The 18,601-nt window shown below is 41.3% G+C and overlaps 1 protein-coding gene and 2 long non-coding RNA genes across 2 annotated transcripts; all 3 read right to left on the bottom strand.

The window, feature by feature from the left end:
- LOC146577050 (protein NLRC3-like) overlaps positions 1-18,601 on the bottom strand; it is a 324,292-nt gene that overhangs the window by 73,547 nt on the left and 232,144 nt on the right.
- Positions 3,627-4,826, bottom strand: LOC146577055 (uncharacterized). Its single transcript, XR_014891374.1, has 3 exons — positions 4,649-4,826; positions 4,441-4,551; positions 3,627-3,953 (listed from the first exon to the last, which is right to left on the bottom strand). It is a non-coding gene; the product is annotated as an uncharacterized LOC146577055 (long non-coding RNA).
- On the bottom strand, positions 5,527-6,205 carry LOC146577054 (uncharacterized). The gene is made up of 3 exons (XR_014891397.1): positions 6,079-6,205; positions 5,818-5,967; positions 5,527-5,648 (listed from the first exon to the last, which is right to left on the bottom strand). It is a non-coding gene; the product is annotated as an uncharacterized LOC146577054 (long non-coding RNA).

Below are 18,601 nucleotides of genomic sequence, written 5' to 3'. Positions count from 1 at the left end.
GTCATTTAGACAGCTGTTAGCACAGGATTCTCCTTATGGAGACCTGATATGTTTAATATGCTGCTGAGAATATAGCCCAGAAGAAGCGGATAGTATAGCTTTTATTTTGGAAAGAGACATTTCTCTGTAATAAACTCTCTTTTCCAAAGATGAGTGATTCCTCAATCAGATACAGGGCTCGCAATATCGCTAGCCCGACATCCCGGGGCTATCTCTGCCCTGCCCGTCGGGCTATTGTAGGAAGGAAAAATATATGTCAATGCTTTTGCATTCTTTCAGAAATGTAGCTGGGTAATTATGTCATTGGCATCGGTGAGCCACTGTCAATATGTGACATATTGAAATCGCGTTTGAATTTGCGCTTGTTTTTTTGCTTTCACTTTGCAATCGCGCGAACTGTGTATAGAGAGCGACAGCACTGATCTGTGAGTGATGATAATTTGTGCACCAATTCCTCTGACATCGTCTTATTAATTGTTAGCTTACTATGCAAACATGACAAGTGAAATCTCCCGCAGCTTAAACATGTGAGAGGTTGATCGCGCAGAGAATCGCTGAGCTTATGTGAGTGCGTGTGTAAAAGCAGCAGGATATATATTTCACTACGATGACCTGGATGACTGAGAACCTTCACAGACAGATATATATTTTAGTTCTGCTGAGCCAAATAAGACAGGTCAGGGTGAAGAAGTGACAGCCAAAGAAAAGCTTACCACAAAACGGAGAAGTTATGATAAATCAGACTATAAGGCAAAAAGAAAGTGCAGCTTTATGGTTTCATGGACAAAATAATTTCTGTGGCTGCAATATGACGAGCTAAATAACCAGGGCTGCACATAAGTGGTCCACAGGTGCGCATTTGCTGTCAAAATAAAAAATACGCACAAGGGTTAGGGTTCAATTTAAAAACTGTACTTTTGAGTTAAAATATATATTTATAATTTTAATAAATGACAAATTAAAAAGGCATGAACATTTTTTTTGTATCGAAAAAATATCGAACCGTGACACCAAAGTATCGAACCGAACCGAACCGAACCGTGAATTTTGTGTATCGTTGCACCCCTAAAATGTGTGTACTGTCTCAGTGGCTGATTGTGCCCCACAGGCCTCAGTGTGAGCTTGAAGACATTTATAATGTTTAAGTAGTTTGATGTGTCGGTGCTGACCACAAACACAGTTTGAATGAAACTTTGGTAGCACAGAAACAAGAGGCTATTCTTTGTGACCATATGGATCGGTCATATTACCGTTATTTCACCCAAAGCCACCAAGTTAATACTCAAAAAAGCTGCAGCAATACACACAAATATAAACAGTACTTGATGACAACTTTGCTTTTAGCCTCTAGCCCTCTGGGGTCCAGGGTATACTTGGCTGTTTCTGACTACTTTTGATTTGTTCTCTATATTTCACCTTTAAAAACTGTTTATCTTGCCAATCTGTTACTTACTCATTTTGACAAACTGTAAATATGTAAATATTGTGCTTAAAACATGAGTAGAAAGTGATATTTTTGACTGTAAAACCACAGGCATGTTTAACAAATCATTTTCATAACTTGAAATGCAAATAGAAATTGTGCATTTTTAAAAAAATATGCACAAGTTTTGCAAACAACAAAGTTATTTGGTACTGTTTAGCTAAAAATGCAGCCGAGGCTCAGACGTTTTTAATATAACCATTTCAAACTATGTACAGAACAATCAGCTGTTCTGCATCAAAGAAGAAGGCACACGAATGATTTATGCAACTCCAAAAAATAGTGTCACTCTGACACAGATGAGAACAGCTCAGGGATAAACCTGCAGGTCTGACAGCAGCTGTGTCAGCGTTTACACTGCAACCTGCCTTTAATGGCTTTAAGGCAGCAGCTGTGGCGTTCACTAGTAGAACTGACACACAAAACAACAACTACACACTAACTACACAAGACAACACACTAACCTAAGACTCCAAAGCAGAGTGAAGCTGACCCCCCACCCACTTGAAACGTAAAGGCAAATAGGCGGAACGGTTAGTGCTACGTTTGTGCAGATTTGTGCAGGTAAAATGAGCGTTTGTGCTGCTACGGTTTTTGAGATATTAAACATTATTTTATAGGTCATTCAAAGGTCACCATCCCCCGAGACTGCTCCAAAACGGGCCAAAATGTCTACTTTTTTAGTGCTACGTTTGTGCAGATTTGTGCAGGTAAAATTAGTGTTTGTGCTGCTACAGTTTCCGAGATATTAAACTTTATTTTATAGGTCATTCAAAGGTCACCATCCCCCCAGACTGCTCCAAAACGGGCCAAAATGGTCTACTTTTTAGTGCTATGTTTGTGCTGATTTGTGCAGGTAAAATTAGCGTTTGTGCTGCTACAGTATCTGAGATATTAAAAGTTATATTTTTTGCTGAAAAATGTCTTTTTCAAATGACCTTTCACCTTGTGTGTTCACTTGTTCAATAAAGTTCTGTTAAAAAAACCCTCTTGTTGTATTTAATCAGCTAAATTTGTAATGAGTGTATTTTTTTTTTTTTAACTTCAATTTCTTTACTTCAATCACTTTTTGTTCATAAAACCACGATGCAAATGCTTGAGTATTTATTTTTTTTAGAGTGGATTAAAAAAAACTTTATTGAAAACTACATTTGAACATTTTACACTCCCATGAACACTTTGAGAAACGAACAAGCTAGCAGTCTTTTGCATCAAATACACATTTTCTGGCAGAAAAAACTATTATTTGGCATTACTGTGTCTGAATGGTTCTTAGAACAGCGTTCATCTGATTTCTGAACAAGGTAAGCTTACATTTAAAATACTGAGGTTTTAGTTACTGAGTTAATACATGATATAGCTAACTGTCTGGATCAAAATGATTTTTTTTTTCCAATGTTAAACATTTTCAAAAATGTCCAAGAAAAAAAAAGTTTCTAAAGCACTTTAAAACATGTAGCACACTGGACTAAAGTGCTGTACAGTACATGGGTTAAATACTCAGACTCAATTTAATAAACTCACAAATTCAATAGCTCCATCTTAAAAACAATAATTCCACAAAATATGAAAGTGTAGATTGGTGGAGAACTTGGGGGAGGGGTTGCTCCTGGCTGTATATATAGTTCAGAAATCACATTTTGCTCCATCATAATCAGTGTGTTGTTTTTTTTTTTAGATGCCCCGAAAGCCATCTGTAGACAAGGTTTCCATTTTTGCAGTTCTTTGCAATTCAAAAGAGGCCATAGTCCAAAATGGCAAAATAGCCACTCCAGCTACATCAGTCTGGAAAGAGCTGAGTCAGCAGCTAGAAGACAAGATGTCAGCAAAGGCCCTGTACACTTTTGTGAAGCTAATTAGACACAACATCTGGTCAGCTTTGGAAATCAGTGATCAGGAAAGTAATAGTGAAGGAGAGTTAGATTCACATTGCATTTCTCCTGGACAAGAAAACTGTCAAGCTTTTGAACTAGAAGTCCCTTTTGAGGACTGGGTTAAATTTATTCCTGAAAAGGTTGAATACAATGACAAGTTTTCTTCTACCCAAAAAAGGGAATACACAATTTTGAAACCTGGCACTTGGACTCATATCATCAACGATCTTATATGGAAGAGGATCAAAAATACATGTACACTTGTGTTCCGTAGAGCAAAGGTCCATCCAACTGTCAACAATAATTATCTGGACATCAGAGGCGACTGTAAGGAGTGTCATGGCCAGTTAGAAATGTCATGTGACAGACAGCCAGCAATTAATAGTCCAATGGTGCTCCAGTGTTTCATGAGAAATACAGATTTCTCCCTGCACACTGGCCACTCCAAGCGGTTCATGTCTGGAAACCTGCGTGAACAGATCGCTAAAGAGCTGTGTGAGGGCAGAATGGAACCGGCTGTATGGAGGTCAGCGAGGGCAGCAGATCTGATGGATGTTGGAGATCCTGAGCCAAGCCACCTTCCAAATTTGGCCACTCTGCGAAAAGCCAAACAAGAGAGAAAATACTTGGAATTAGGAGATAAGGACCCCATTGCATCTCTGCAATTGTTAAAATATAGTGTTCCTCACAGTGGTAGCATCCGAGATATTGGACTGGACAGGTTTTTCTGTCACTACTGGAGTCAAACACAGATGCATGTTTATAAGACATTGTCAAAAAAATCTCCCCCAACTGTGTGTTTTGATGCAACCGGTTCAGTTGTGAAAAAAACTGCTGAGACCAAATGGCAAATCTGGCCATATCTTCCTTTATCAAGGTATTCTGAAAGAAAACAATTGCCCCAGTGTCCCAGTGGTGCAAATGCTGTCAGAGAAACATGATGTTAATGCCATCGCAAACTGGTTGACAGAATGGATTCGTGCAGGTGCACCTGTGCCAAAGGAAGCTGTGAGTGACTTTTCTCTGGCAATTCTGGGAGCTCTGGTCAAGGCTTTCACTCCTCATCCTGATCTGAAGTCCTACCTTAATGAATGCTTTCATGTCCTTCTTGGAACCCAGTCTGCCAAACTCCCCCCTTGTTATATCAGGGTTGATGTTGCGCACTGCATCAAGATGATATGCCAGTGGGACTGCCTGAAGAAGAAAACACATCGTGTTAAAGATTTCTTTGTCAGGTCATTAGCAAAACTTATTCAGTCTCAATGTTTGGACCATGCAAAACAGCTCCTACATGCTATCACTGTTGTGGCCCTCAGTGAGGCAGAAGGTGATGACAGTTCTGGAGCCCCTCTTCCTTCAGAAAGGTGCAAGAAATACTTGAAAGCCCAAATTGCTCAAGACTCCATCATCATTCCAGATGAACAGACGGAGGAAAGTGAGAGAGTGGATTCAGTGGATGAGATCCAGACTGACCTACGACAGTGGGTAACAGAAATATGTGAGGAGAGCAGGTCACTTACTGCAGCAAACAGGGATAGAGATAATATTCACTTCCTCCCTGAGATCATTCCTCATATAATAAGACTGGCAAGTTACTTGCCACTCTGGACAGGAATAATGGTCCCTCTCTTCCAAAGCACCAGCATCACAGCAAGTTCAGCCACTGTTGAAGCTGAGTTCAAAAACATAAAACATGGCCTTTTCAAACATGACAACTTGCCTCTTCGAGTCGATCGCTTCATTGCTCGTCATCTTTCCTTCATCGAGGGAAATATGCGGATTTGTTCTGCAAAAGAAAAGGTCAAAGATGAGGCAACAGTGGGATCACTGAAAGTCACAGATGCCAATTCTGGATCCATGACGACTCACAATGCAGAAGACAAAATAAAAATGGATGCTCACCCGTTTGTGGGATCTGATGCTACCACAAACATTCTTCCGGCTGATGGGGATGCAGTTGAGAACTGGAGGGGCCTAGCTGTTCCACCCAAAAAAAGGAAGAGGACTTCCTACCTCTCTTCATGTACCGAATGGCTCCATGCAGATGAAACCTTTGGGGCCAAAAGAGTGAAAGTGGGATTATTAAAAAATGGAAACCTCCATCAGCCTATTCGATTAGGGGAATCGACAATCTCTGTGCTCAATACCTGTGCATTTGATGCATTTTTTCAGTGCTTATGTTGTGCCTTCTGTGACAGCTCCACATTTCAAAATGCTGTTCTGAAAGACAGTGAAAACCCAGTCCTGCAGCTGGTGAAAGCCATTGCCACAGATGGTGTGACCCAACAAACCTACAGAAGGAGAGCAGAGCTGCTTAGTGTAATGTTTGAAGCTGTCTCGTTGAGGTCTGCTGCGATCCAAATCGATGCTCAGTGCAATATCTCCGCTGTAATTGCTAAGACAATGAGGAACATCTCAAGTGTTTATTTGACCAAACACTGCTCTTCACAGCACTGCTACCTCAGCAAAGGGATGACAAGGGAAGTGCCATTTGTTTCTCCTGCCATCTCTGTCCTCAAAGAGTCTGGTATGGCTCATCTTGGCACGGCTGTGGAAGCAGGACTTGGCCTACCTGAGTCTACCTGCCTCAGGCCACTCTCCAATCCATCTCTGTGTCCATCAGAATTCAAAACAGAAGACAGCACCACAGGAAATGAGCTCTGTGCAGGGACAGTTACTCACAGCTACAACATTGGAGATATCGTGTGGATTGATACTGACCTTGCAAACCAAACAGAATTTCCACTGAATGAATTTCCCTCCAACCTGGTTCTCCAAGGAAAGTCGTTCACTTTGAGGGCATTAATTGCTTTCCATGGAAAGATGACCACTGATGGTTTGGGTCATTACACTGCATACTGCAGGAGAGCTCCATGTGTGTGGGAGTGCTATGATGACCTGGGAAATGGAGTGACAGGAGCATCTGAAAAGAAAAAAATACAACCCCATGCTGTGTTATACACAGTATAATGAGTGCTGCCTGCATTTTTCTGTTTTATTTGGTTCATTACAGTTACATATGTTCAAATGGCTAGTGTGTGTTATCAGTAAGTTCAGTTTTGCACATAAAGTTAAAGTTCTAAATTAAAAATCTTTTAACACTCTTTTCTTTGTCAGTCTGATGTATATTTGCTTTTACACACCCATTCACCTTCACCCGTAGCCTTGAAAGTACCCGTTCCATTTTTCTGTTAATAATTTTTCTGTATTTGTTTTGTGTTTACCTGGTGGCTTAAGTCAGGGGTCAGCATCCTTTTCATTTCAAAGGGCCCCTTTTCCCCCTGCTGCTACAAAACCTGTCTAGAGCCTAAAAAAAGAAAGAGCCTATAAATATCTAGAAAATGAGTTGTTGTATCGTGTAAGCTATGGAAATGTAAATAAAAATGTTTATTTTTAGATTTGATAAGACAATGAATCATCAAAGCTTTATAACGGAAAAAAAGTATTTGTTAAAATGAAGCCAGCTACGTGAGTCCTTTCCATAATAATTGAAAATTAGGAAAGATGGGCAACCAACTTGAAAATTACAGTAAACAGATTTGAACCTAAGAAACATTAAATTACTTTTGAAAGCCTTGTACATTCAGTGAATAGTCAATGCAGATATTTCATAAAAAAAACAAACTGTTAACAGAACCCTTTCTTGTTGTCTGTGATGGCCAAACCCGTGGCCACACTCTAAAGTCGGTAACTTTTGTATTTTCATTCTTCATTTTGAACATAGCAATACATTTTAGTTTCCAATAACTTTATTGATTGGTTTGGATACATTTGTTCTATTTGTAAGCGCGCACATTTAGTTTACTTATGTATTCATACTTCATTTCTTTGCTTTCTGACTAACCTTTGTCTTTTTATTTCTTACCTGCTATCATCCCTGGGAGTTGCCAGACAAAAGATGGTAGCCAGGGTTTGAAACCATTAAATATGAAGGAAGATAATTGGATCACACCACCACTTCCTGCTGAAGGAGGGAATGTGTGTTTTCTTTACTTTAAAAACAAAGTATTTGTATTTAATTAAATATTTGAGTTAAGGTTTAATGGGGTTTTTGGTTTTCTTCTTTAGTGTTTAGTTTATTAACAAACTATTGTACTGCATTGTTTGTGATTTATGATTGTGTTTTGTTTGTTACCCCTCATGTGTCATAATGGTCTGATCAGCCATTATATATACCCTTGTATGTCATTTCATGTTTAGGTCAATTATGTATGTTTGGGCAGTCATTTGGTTTGTTAAGTTCGCAGTCTTTGCCTGAGTTCAGTTTTGTTTCTTTGACCTCTTTTATGAGCTCAACATTTATTAGTCTTGTAAATATAATTTTTGCGGGTTAAATAAATGGAAACTATATTTTTCTAATAATTCCTGGGCTCCTCCTGTTTTTCAACTCGGTCCATCACATTGTCTTTATAATAAAAAAATGACTTACTTGGTCTTATAAGAGCCACAGTGGAGGGGCCGGAGAGCCACATGTTGCTTTAGAGCCGCAGGTTGAAGATCCCTCGCCTAGGTGCTGTGGAATATTCAGTTTTCTACACGTAGGTAACAATCTATCAAAGCAAACACTTCATTTTTTCTGAGACAGCTACATTAATAATAATGAACATATATAATTCAAAACAAAATCATAGAGGCCAACTGGGTATGTAAAAAATAATAATTTAGGGATACGTGAATCACTTCACATGAAACTCAGTTTTGCCACAGAAAAAATAAAAACTTTAGCCTACCTTGTGTACGTTTCTGCACTAGTAACAAAAGAAATATCGACCTTTCCGCTGAATAAATTGTGTTACTAAAGTGTAAACCAGGGGTGCCCAATCCCGGTCCTCGAGAGCTACTATCCTGCAGCTTTTAGATGCATCCCTACTCCAACACAGCTGAATCAAATGGTTTAATCTCTTCAGCATGCCATCATGTTTGGCAAAGGCCTGATAACAAGCCATTCATTTGATTCAGGTGTGTGGGAACAAGGATGCATCTAAAAGCTGCAGGACGGTAGCTCTCGAGGACCGGGATTGGGCACCCCTGGTGTAAACTAATAAAAGCTAATATGCAGCAAGCCTAGAAAAAGTGCAAAACTCCACAGCTGCTGAAACTCACTGCCAAAGACACTGGTGTTATACAGCGTAGGCCGTAATAATTAAAATCATTATATCTCGGAAACTGTAGCAGCACAAACGTTAATTTTACCTGCACAAATCAGCACAAACGTAGCACTAAAAAAGTAGACCATTTTTGTTTGTTTTGGAGCAGTCTGGGGGGATGGTGATGTCATCAGCAAAAAATACAACTTTTAATATTTCAGATACTGTAGCAGCACAAACGCTCATTTTACCTGCACAAATCTGCACAAACGTAGCACTAACCGCTCCGCCTATTTGCCTTTACGTTTCAAGTGGGTGGGGGGTCAGCTTCACTCTGCTAGACTCCAAACACGGTAAACGTCACAAACCGCTCACGTATCAAAATTCTCTCTCTCTCTTCTCGCTGGTCACTCCTAAAACTTCCCTCTCTTCCCAAACAACCACATGCCACATGTTGCCATATCATTTTTTTGATTGGTCCACACGGTACATTTTTCCACCAATAGGGAAGGAGTGTTTTTTTTCTTTCTCTTTTTTCACTCACAAGCAAAGCGTGTTTGCTAGCGCTCTCCTTAGAAAACGCCGTTTTTACCGTTTCTTCCCGGAGGAAACGCCAGTTTTATTCAGAAAAAACATCAGTTTTACGAGGCCTATCAACACAATTTAAAACCTGGTACTTAGTTTGAAATCCGCACGTTCGACCCAAGTTGAAATGGAGACTCTGGGTCCGTCGACCCCAGAGGGTTAATTAGAAAGCCTAAGTTAGCTAGTTATGGTAAATGGTCTGTATTTGTATAGCGCTTTACACTATACACAATCATCCACCTATTCACACACTGATAGTTATGTATCGGGCTAATGTTTAAAGTTTTCACTTGAGTAAATTAACTCATATCACTGCTAAGTGATGTTAGCTATGTTCACAGCATATTCCATAACAGCGCTGCCATACTGCATCACACTCAGTGCATTTCGATCATTGCTCCAGCGAGTTTGATAGCAAAATAATAATCATAATTTTTTAAAAATAGCGTGTGTAACATACACATACTGGAAAATTATTTACTAGCACTCACCTATCATGACTGGAGAGCGCAAACTCCGCCATTTGTTCCATCAAACACTCATTAAAACAGCGACCTACAGGTATGTTAGCGCACTCATCCCCGACTGTCCGACGGAGGGGCGGGGTCACACGGTGAAACAGACGCAAGGCAGCCAGGCGGGGAAATTTTGCTTTTACATTTTGCGACTCATTTTATTTTTATATTTGACAAGAAAAGTATTCAACCAGATAGTTATTTGTGGTGAATGAAATACAGTTACACTTTCAAGCACCACATCTGAAATTCAAGCACTTTTCAAACCTTGAAAAGACAACATTCAAGGATTTTCACGGATTTCAAGCACCCGTATGAACCCTGTGTCCGTCTCAGCTGAGTACATCAGTTTTGTTAAGTGCTATAAATAAATAAATAGATCAAATAAAGTAGCAACATCCTGAGATCTCGGTGTTAGAAAAACTGAATCCTTTTAGATGTGAATCGTTGTATCTACAGCCTCCAAGGAAACCGGTGACTTCACTTGTAATTAAGCACATATTTCAATCAACTGATGGTTCCTGTATCACATCTGTACAAAATGCAATAAAAGTCTAATTTTGCTGTGGTCTTTGTCTCCACATATCTTACATCTGTGCAGTTCTTATTGGCCATAACAAAATACATTTGAGTGCAAAGGAACCATGGAAAGTGTCTCACATGGTGTGTTAGCTGAAACTAACAACACAAGTTAGCCCAGGGAGCACATGTGGATACGCTAGCATCCATTCACAGGCTAACACAGCTAAGAAATCATTAGCAGCTTCTACAATCACATTTCCAACAAAACGTCGTATCCTGACTGGTTTTAGAAGTCAGACACCGGACTGTGAACCACAATTCAATTTGCAAATAAACGAGATTCACCAGGATCTTCTTCACAGAATAAACTCTGTGGTTCAACACGTTACTGGACAGAAACTTTGACAACAGCTTTGTGCATCTACAAAACAAAATCAGTGCCTCGTTTCATGGAGCTAAAGAAACACAGGCTCTATATTACAGAGAAACTCACCCTGCTCCATGCAGACAGATGCAGTGAAACCATGAGCAGCACTACGGTGCATTCATGGTGCATGGGGAAACTCACTGCTCTACAAAAAGTAACATTTAAAATAAAACACCATAGCAATAAAATAACCAGAGATTACACTCTCCCTCTCTAAACAGCATGAGTCCCTTCATGCATCGTTGACCAACGTGGACGTGGTGGAGTAACAGTTGTGGAGAATGCAACAGCTGAGGTTTGAGAAAAGGAGCTAATAGCCAAGGTCAGCGGCTCTCCTACTTCCTCATAAGGAAACTTCTCAGCTGTAGCTGAGCAGGATATCATTGCATTTGAATCCTCCTCGCTCTCTTTAACCCGAGTTCCTTCTGATTGGTTTCTTGGTCCTACAAAGAGAGTCTGCTGCCTGAGGGCCCCACCTCCTCCTCCACCTACTGCTGTGGACATTTACAAAACGTCAATCCAAGAAAAATTGTCTGGTTTGTAATAGATAGTCATTCTTTATTAGAGTCTACAGCAGGAACCAACCTGAACCTTGTTATGAGCTGAATCAGTGCTGGACTGTAGAAATGCTGTTTCAGTGGCTGCTGCAGGAACTAACATGGAAACGTGTTCAGCAGCTTTCCAGCTCTAATATAGGAAACACAAGATCAGAGTTTGGACACACTGGAACCAAACAGTTTTGTCTCGGACTTTATTTCAGCATCATCGTTTGGGTTGAATTAAAACCTTTCAGCAACGCTAACCAGACTTTACGAGGTAAACGTGTATCTCCAAGAATGTCTTGCTAAGAGTCGCGTGTTCTGGGAAACAACACACAAATCAGTGGCGTCAATAAGGTTATGTTTCATGTAATACTCTAGACTTTACTGTGAGACCATCACTAACATGCAGACGTCACAAAGTTGTTCACGGATCACATTAATCCAGAGTCACAGACATGCAGAGACACTTCCAGGTATAACATATATAATCCACACAGTCAGTCACAGCTGAGCTCTTTACTGAAGTCAGCATCAGCTCTCTGCTCGCTCTCACATCATATTCATGACAATCAGACGTGTTTCAATGATGCTGCTGTTTTCAGCCAAGCACACAGTCTCCATGGAAGTTTAAACTGGAAACACTGGTAACTGCAGCAGAGTTTCATTTGGAGCAGACCTGATCTTTGTGACGCATCAACATGTCAACACAGTATTTAACAGAACTGCAGTTTGCATCAGATCATACATCAGACTGACCACGTTTGTCATTTCATCAAACCTGCCATTAACATATTCAACAGTACTTACACTATCTTAAACATGTTTTCTTTTTAAAATGATCTGTTTGTATATTTATTAAATATAAACTGTGCAGTATTTCATTGATGGAGGCCAAGAAAACACAGTTACAGGAGAAATGTATTTAAGCTTGAAATGTAGCTGCACTCGGTAGAATTGAGCCAACTGGTTGTCTTCATTTTCAGTTCTGATGAGCTCACATGTTTAAGATCATCAGTTTAAAAAACCATAAGGCCGTGGATCCTTAAGGGTTTTATGGTTTGAGTTTACAGTGAGAGGTGTTGATAATGATGTTGGCTGTTTTCAAGTTGAACAATCTTCCAGGGAAGAACATTTAAACCCATTTCCTGTATATTCCAGCACATGAAATAAAATAATGTTTTGTGTTTCCACTCCGGAGTGGGGCGGGTGGAGGTCTGCCCACAGCGGTCATGTCAGTGGGAGGATCCGGGGGTTTCTCTGTCAATGTCACGTTCCCATGGCAGCGTGCTTGCTCAGATCTGAAGTGTTATGACTGGGTGGGTGGCCCAGTGTTTTTTGAGTTTTGGTTTCTTCTCATGGTTCCTTAGTTTTTTAGTGTTTCCTGAGTTCTAGTTTTAGGGCTTGTTATGTGGCTTCCTTCTGCATTTCCTGTTTTATTGTGAAGGTCTGTGTCTTATGCCAGAGTGTTCAGTTTGCGTTTCCCCTGTCTCGTCTTGTCAATCAGAATCGGCCGTGCCTCCCTCCTGTGTGTAGTTTCCCCTCTGTGTATTTATAGTGTGTGTTGTCTCGTGTTCGTCGCTGGTTCGTCTGTGTCGTCTCCTTCACGTCTCCCTGCATATCTTTCTAAGGATTTCAGGTTTGAGGTTAGTTTTGTTTAGTGATGGGTAGATGAGGCCTCGTGAAGCGTTTCAGCACATTCCCCAAACTGTACCGATACTGTGTCGACACAGTGTTGCTGTTTTGCTCCATACTGACACCTGCTGGACTTTAAATATCATTGCAGGCAACTTACTTGAGACTCAACAGACACCTAGTCATACTTGTTTACACTGTAAGGTACAGTGGAACCCCGACTTACCAAATTAATTCGTTCCCGAGGGTCTTTCGTAAGTCGAACATTTTCGTAAGTGGAACATTTTTGTAAGTTGAACATTTTTGTAAGTGGAACATTTTTGTAAGTCGAAGCACCCATTGCGCGTTTCGAGTGAGGCGATGCTGAATGATAGGCTATAGGCTAACAACAATACTCTAACTAGAACAACAATACATCAGTGGAACAGCGATGCGCAAGTACGGAAGCCAAGGGGTTGTCTCCGAAAACATTAGAGCACTTTGGCAAACATGTGATGTCTTCAGGGGCGGATCTAGAAGGGTGGCATGCATGCCACCCTTCTAGATCCGCCCCTGAAGACATGGGGTGGCAAGTGCCACCCCAAAATGATCTCTTGCCACCCCAAGTGCCACCCCAGTTTTGCATATGACGGTGTTGTTTATTAAAATAAGATCGCATTAACAGTTTGAGCGTAGTTACAGTCAGCAGTGAATATAAATGCTAAAACTGAATATATTCCCCGGAAAACAACCCTCATAGGAGCAGGCCAGCAAGTCTCGCACCAGTTGTGACATCACATCCTGTGTCGTGCGACACAGTCGTTGTGGTGCGTTGGTCAGTATCGCTTAATTTTTGTAACTTGATCCATTGTGCTGTGGTCGTTGCAATTTTCCCACCATTTTAATGATGATCCTGCACCGAAGCTCAGAGACACACGAACACACAGAGTGAGATGTTGAAGTAGTTTGAAAATGTGAATTTGTGGAGAGAACTTTGCAAAAAACACCCTCAACAAAGTCGTGGCTTCCAGGTTTGGCTTCTCCTTATCAGCTCGTGTGACGTGAGCATAAGTCTTTGCACAGATAATGTTCATATGTGGATTCCTGGTTTCTGCAGTTAATTGTGAAAGCAAACATTAGTTCACAGTGATGTTAATTAAGGCCCAAAGTTTAGGAACGAACGTCAGCACTTCACTAATGAATGTAATGCTGATTCATGTGCTTGTTTTGTAATGTGCATGTTGTGCGTTGCTATTTCCCATATTCTTTGGCACTGATAGATGAAGAGTCTCAGGCAGGACCGAGGCTGCCAGCTGCTGACAGTGAGCAGGGAGAGAGCAGCAGAAGCTGGGCAAGAGCAGGGCACCTTCAGCCCCCTTCATCAGTCAGAAATCATTTGGGTGTCTGTGTGAAATGTCTGATTTTTAAAATCTTTTTGTAGACATATTTATTAAATGTTTAACAATTATATAGAAGAAAGACAATGTAAAGAACAAAACATGACAAAACAAAAATGAGTTGAAGTTATGAACTGTTTCTGAGAGACAAATAACACCAGGATCCTTTTTGTGTAGCTGACAGCTGGTAACTGTGCAGGGGCGGGTCTAGCAAAGTGTTGCCAGGGGGGCAGGTAGGGCATTAACAGGGAGAGGGGGGCACAAAGAAATACTTTTCTTTCTTGTTCTCATTTAAAATGTCTCACTTTTAATAAATAATTATCTGAATCTTACAACAAACGTTTCCATCTGATGTAAAATGTATAGAAATCCATTATTGTACATAGTCATTTTTTAGGGTCCCATCATAATTTCTTCAGAAGTAAGTACTGCATATGATGCCAGTGTTTCCCACATTTTCTAGATTCTGCACCAGTACTGTGTGTAAAATGCATCAAAAAGTCCGTTTGATTCTTTCTCAGCTGTCTTTCTGTCTCCTTTCACTTTTTAAAGGTTGCCATGTTAGAAAACATATTTTGCCCTGCCGTGCTGTTTATTGATGTGGCAAATGAAAGGTTTATGAAAACATATCTAAATCTGTCATCAGTAATCAGCAATGATCATGTCTCACCTCTAGTCTCTGTCTTAATGTCAGGTTTCCACTGTGTGTTGTAGATGTTCAGGAGGTTAACTCGACCAACAGTCTACTTCCTGTTTAGAATACCAGGACAGGGAGGATGGTGCAGGTTTAAGTTTATTAGACTGATGCATGTATACCAACAAGACAGCGTCCATCACTGTGACAACAGCGTTTGTTTTCATTCAAAGGCTTTATGGTTTTTCCTTTAATACCTGGGGGGCCGGTCTCCAGTCAAAATGCCCGGGACCATTTTTTCTCCCAGTCCAGCCCTGGTCAGGAGTCACAGTCAAGTGTGAGCTGCATTGCCCCTCTGTGAACATTGTGGCTTTCCTAATGGCCCCTGTTGAGTCTAATTGTTGAATGTGTTTCTTAAATTTTACAGGTCTTAGTTCAATCTGTAGGATCAAGACATTCCTTTGATCCTGACCACCTCTCCAGCCACTCTGTGCTGGGGGAGGATTATTGTCGACACATCTCTTGTGAAGATTCTGTTTCTTGTGTGGTCAGCTTCCTGCCCTTTAGTGGCTTCACTGTGTTGTGCACGGTGCACAACCAACCAAGCTGAGATAAACAGTCTGGAGCCCATTTAGTGCTTCATATGAAAGTGTGAGGATTTGAAAGCAAATCTAAAATCAAGCAGGAGTCAGTGTGAGAATGATTTGTGCTTTTCCTCAGTCAGATGCTGGGAGTTTCAGTTCATCCATGTTCAGCGTGCTGTGCTTTGTGTAACAGGAGAATATGACAGTATAAATCAAGTCTTCATGTCACTGAAAGCCTCCACAGTCTGCTATGGAGGTGCATCAGTTTGGATTTACAAGAAGAACATTTCTTAAACCTGCCACAAGATGGCGCTCCAACAGAAGGGATGTCCACAGTGTAACACAGACACACACATACTGTGTGAATGTGTGAGTGAATGGGCTTTCAACACAAGGCTTCTGCTGCTACCTTTAATGACATAATTAGCTAACAAGAACAAACTGTTAATTACCACCAAAGAACGGCTCCAGATTTTAGCTGCTGACCATTTTGTGAAACGTTGATTACATCAGCTTATTGTTGATTTTTCAACCTTAATATCAGCTGCTTTAAAGGAGCCTGGTTCTCTGGCAGTAACACTTTTCTTCACTAGATGCAGTGCAGGCACAGTCTGTGTTTCTAAACTACACACTAATGTTCATTGTTGTGCAGCTAAATCCTCCCTCTGGATGGGAAGAATCCCTGTCAGGCTTCAAACACCTGGCTTGGTGTTCTGGAGCTAATGTGTCACCTGTGAGGACTCTGAGATGAACACACAGCAGACACTTCAGTTCTCCGTCTGTGTGTCCTCAGTTTCCCAGCATGCCTTGGCTGTGGTGGTGGAGGTGAATGAGGGGGAACATGCTGCTCTGTCAGCACTCAGGTTTCATACCTGGTGATCTCAGAGGACAAAGCGGCGTTACAGCAGCGCACGTTGATGAGACCTGATGCTCTGAACAGTTCAGACTTCAGCCTCACTGAGAAAACAAACGACTGACTGTCAGCAGCAACTACACCTGCTCCATCAGTGACGGAGAGAAGAACTGAGACTGAGAGACATACAGCTGCAGGTCAAAGGTCAGAAACGCCCGCTCTTTGTACGGGTCAGGAGTTAGTACTGCAGAGGTCAGAGGTCAGCTTGCTGACAAACCATTTGAAACAGTTTGGAGCTAAAAGCACAACAGCAGAGGAAAGAAGAGACACTGCAGAGATGATGCAAAATATTGTGTTTTGTTCTCAGCTGTCAAAAAGTGTAACACACGTGTTCCAGCACAGCCTTTGTGTACTTTCACTTCTCCATACTGTCCATTGGAAATCCTGTTTGTTACTTTTTGATTTCAGTCCATGTGTCCAAAGCAAACTTCTGTCCCACACTTTCTCTGCTGACTCTTCACCGATGCTCAGATGATCTCAGATGATTTCACCAGAACTCATCAAAATTCGGGCTCCACAGAAACCCAGACGTCACTAAACAAGCGTAACAAGCAAAGTGAAAACTGGTCGTTCAGCTTTATTGACCAAAGATAAGCTCACATGTCACCTCATGACACAGACACTTATTTCCACAGCATGCACGAGGACTGACAATAAGTGTCTATAAAGCCACTTCTATCTGCCACACCTGTGCTTCTGTCATGGTTGCTCTCCTCTCACTCTGTCATTTATCCACAGTCTGCCTCCCTCTGCTCCGTCAGCTGACGTCCTCTCTACACCACCTGCTGTGTTTTATCCTGTAAAAACACATTTAAGAAGCGTTGCACCGAGTAACGGGAGGAACTGCTATAAAATACATTTAAAGGAGGTGGTGCTGAGTGCTGTGACTGGGGTCCCACCACTGACATCACGGGTGGAGGACATGTTGGAAAACTGCTACAAAGTGCTGTGCAGCCAGCAGAGCTTACAGTCTGTCCTGTGTGTCATACAGACTCTCACACTTAGTGTTTCTGTGACACATTGAAGAGAAGTTTGTGTTGTTCACAGTTGTGCTTGTACTGAGTGACAGCTGACATGACCTAACAGGAATAATGTGTCTGTGCTGAATGAGAAGTAACACACAATGAAGTCTTGATGCATCTCAATCATCCAGGAAAGTGAGTCTGTTGCTTCTGTTCATCTGGACGCAGCGTTTTGTGGGAGAAACGTGTCGTCATCATCAGGTGACGTCTTCAGTCTCAGCTGCAGGTTTCAGTCTTACAAACAGGACATTTGCATAAAGACTGAAAGCAGCTGCAGGAACGATGGGCTGGGAGCTCCGTTCCTTCATCTTAATTATGCAGATTCTCAGGACCATTGATCAACAACCACTGATCCATGTCCATGAGTCCCATTCACAGAGATGTGGGAATGGCTGCAGTCACAGCATGTAAGATGGAAATAAATGAGAAGTATTTAGCTGAAGTGGATTTGATTTATGTTACTTCTTTTTTAACTTGTAGTTCTACATTGGAAGATTATTGTGATATTGAAATATAAAAATACATTTATATTCTATTATTTTCTCAAAATAAGCGTCACACTCGTGGAAGCCGGTGTAGCCGCCGAAACGCCTGCATTTATGGAGACTTTCAGCCCCAGGTAGGCCAGTTATGGATCTTCGGATCCACATTATGTCAGCAGCTGTTCTCCACCGTGAACTGTGTTCAAACAAACACGCTCACGCCTCACAGACGACAGCTTACAGTCTGTAGAGATAAAGTGACTTCGTACAGCCCCGACCTGCAGACGCTGTGCGCAGAGGTTCAGGAGCAGAAGTCCCGTTGTAAACATATCACGGCAGACCCGACGATGTTTGCATGAACGCGCTTTTTTTAAAAGTCAGGTCAAGGCTCCAAAAGCCCAAAGGCGATATAACAGTTTGTGTTTGCTACATGGATCATTGTAGTTCAGCTTTCCTTTGTTATATTTCTTTAAGAGCTCAAAATGTGTTCATTACATAAATCAAATGTAATGTAATGTAAGCTCAATGTCCTTACAGCGTAGCGTCTCTTTGATAGAGAAATGCCCAGAGTTACACCATCTATCGTTCACAAACACAGCCAGACCCCCTCCTCCCTTCTTACCACTCTCCGCTGTTCTGTCATAAGAGGCTCAGCAGCTAAAGCAGCACACCTGGGTCTCCCAGCCTATTAAAAGCAGCCCTTTGCTTCACCTGCTTCACTAAACATTATTATTTTAAGCAGAGTGGTGTGATTTATGTAGGCATTGCTGTGTGACAGGATGACTTTTCTTGCACACCCACCAAATGAGGGCGCACATGCTTCCACGCCCACTGGTGACTGCACACATCCTTTCAAGGAAGCATTTCATTCATCCCTAACAAATGGAACAAAACACTGTGCAGCGTGTTCAGGTTTGAACGTG

Source organism: Mchenga conophoros, linkage group LG3 (assembly GCF_057382185.1).
Source record: "Mchenga conophoros isolate Kocher_MC1m ecotype Shallow Benthic linkage group LG3, M_conophoros_male_GT1.1, whole genome shotgun sequence".
Taxonomy (NCBI): Eukaryota; Metazoa; Chordata; class Actinopteri; order Cichliformes; family Cichlidae; genus Mchenga; species Mchenga conophoros.
The sequence above is the reverse complement of the archived record's forward strand: the minus strand, read 5'-3'. Positions and strand labels throughout refer to the sequence as shown.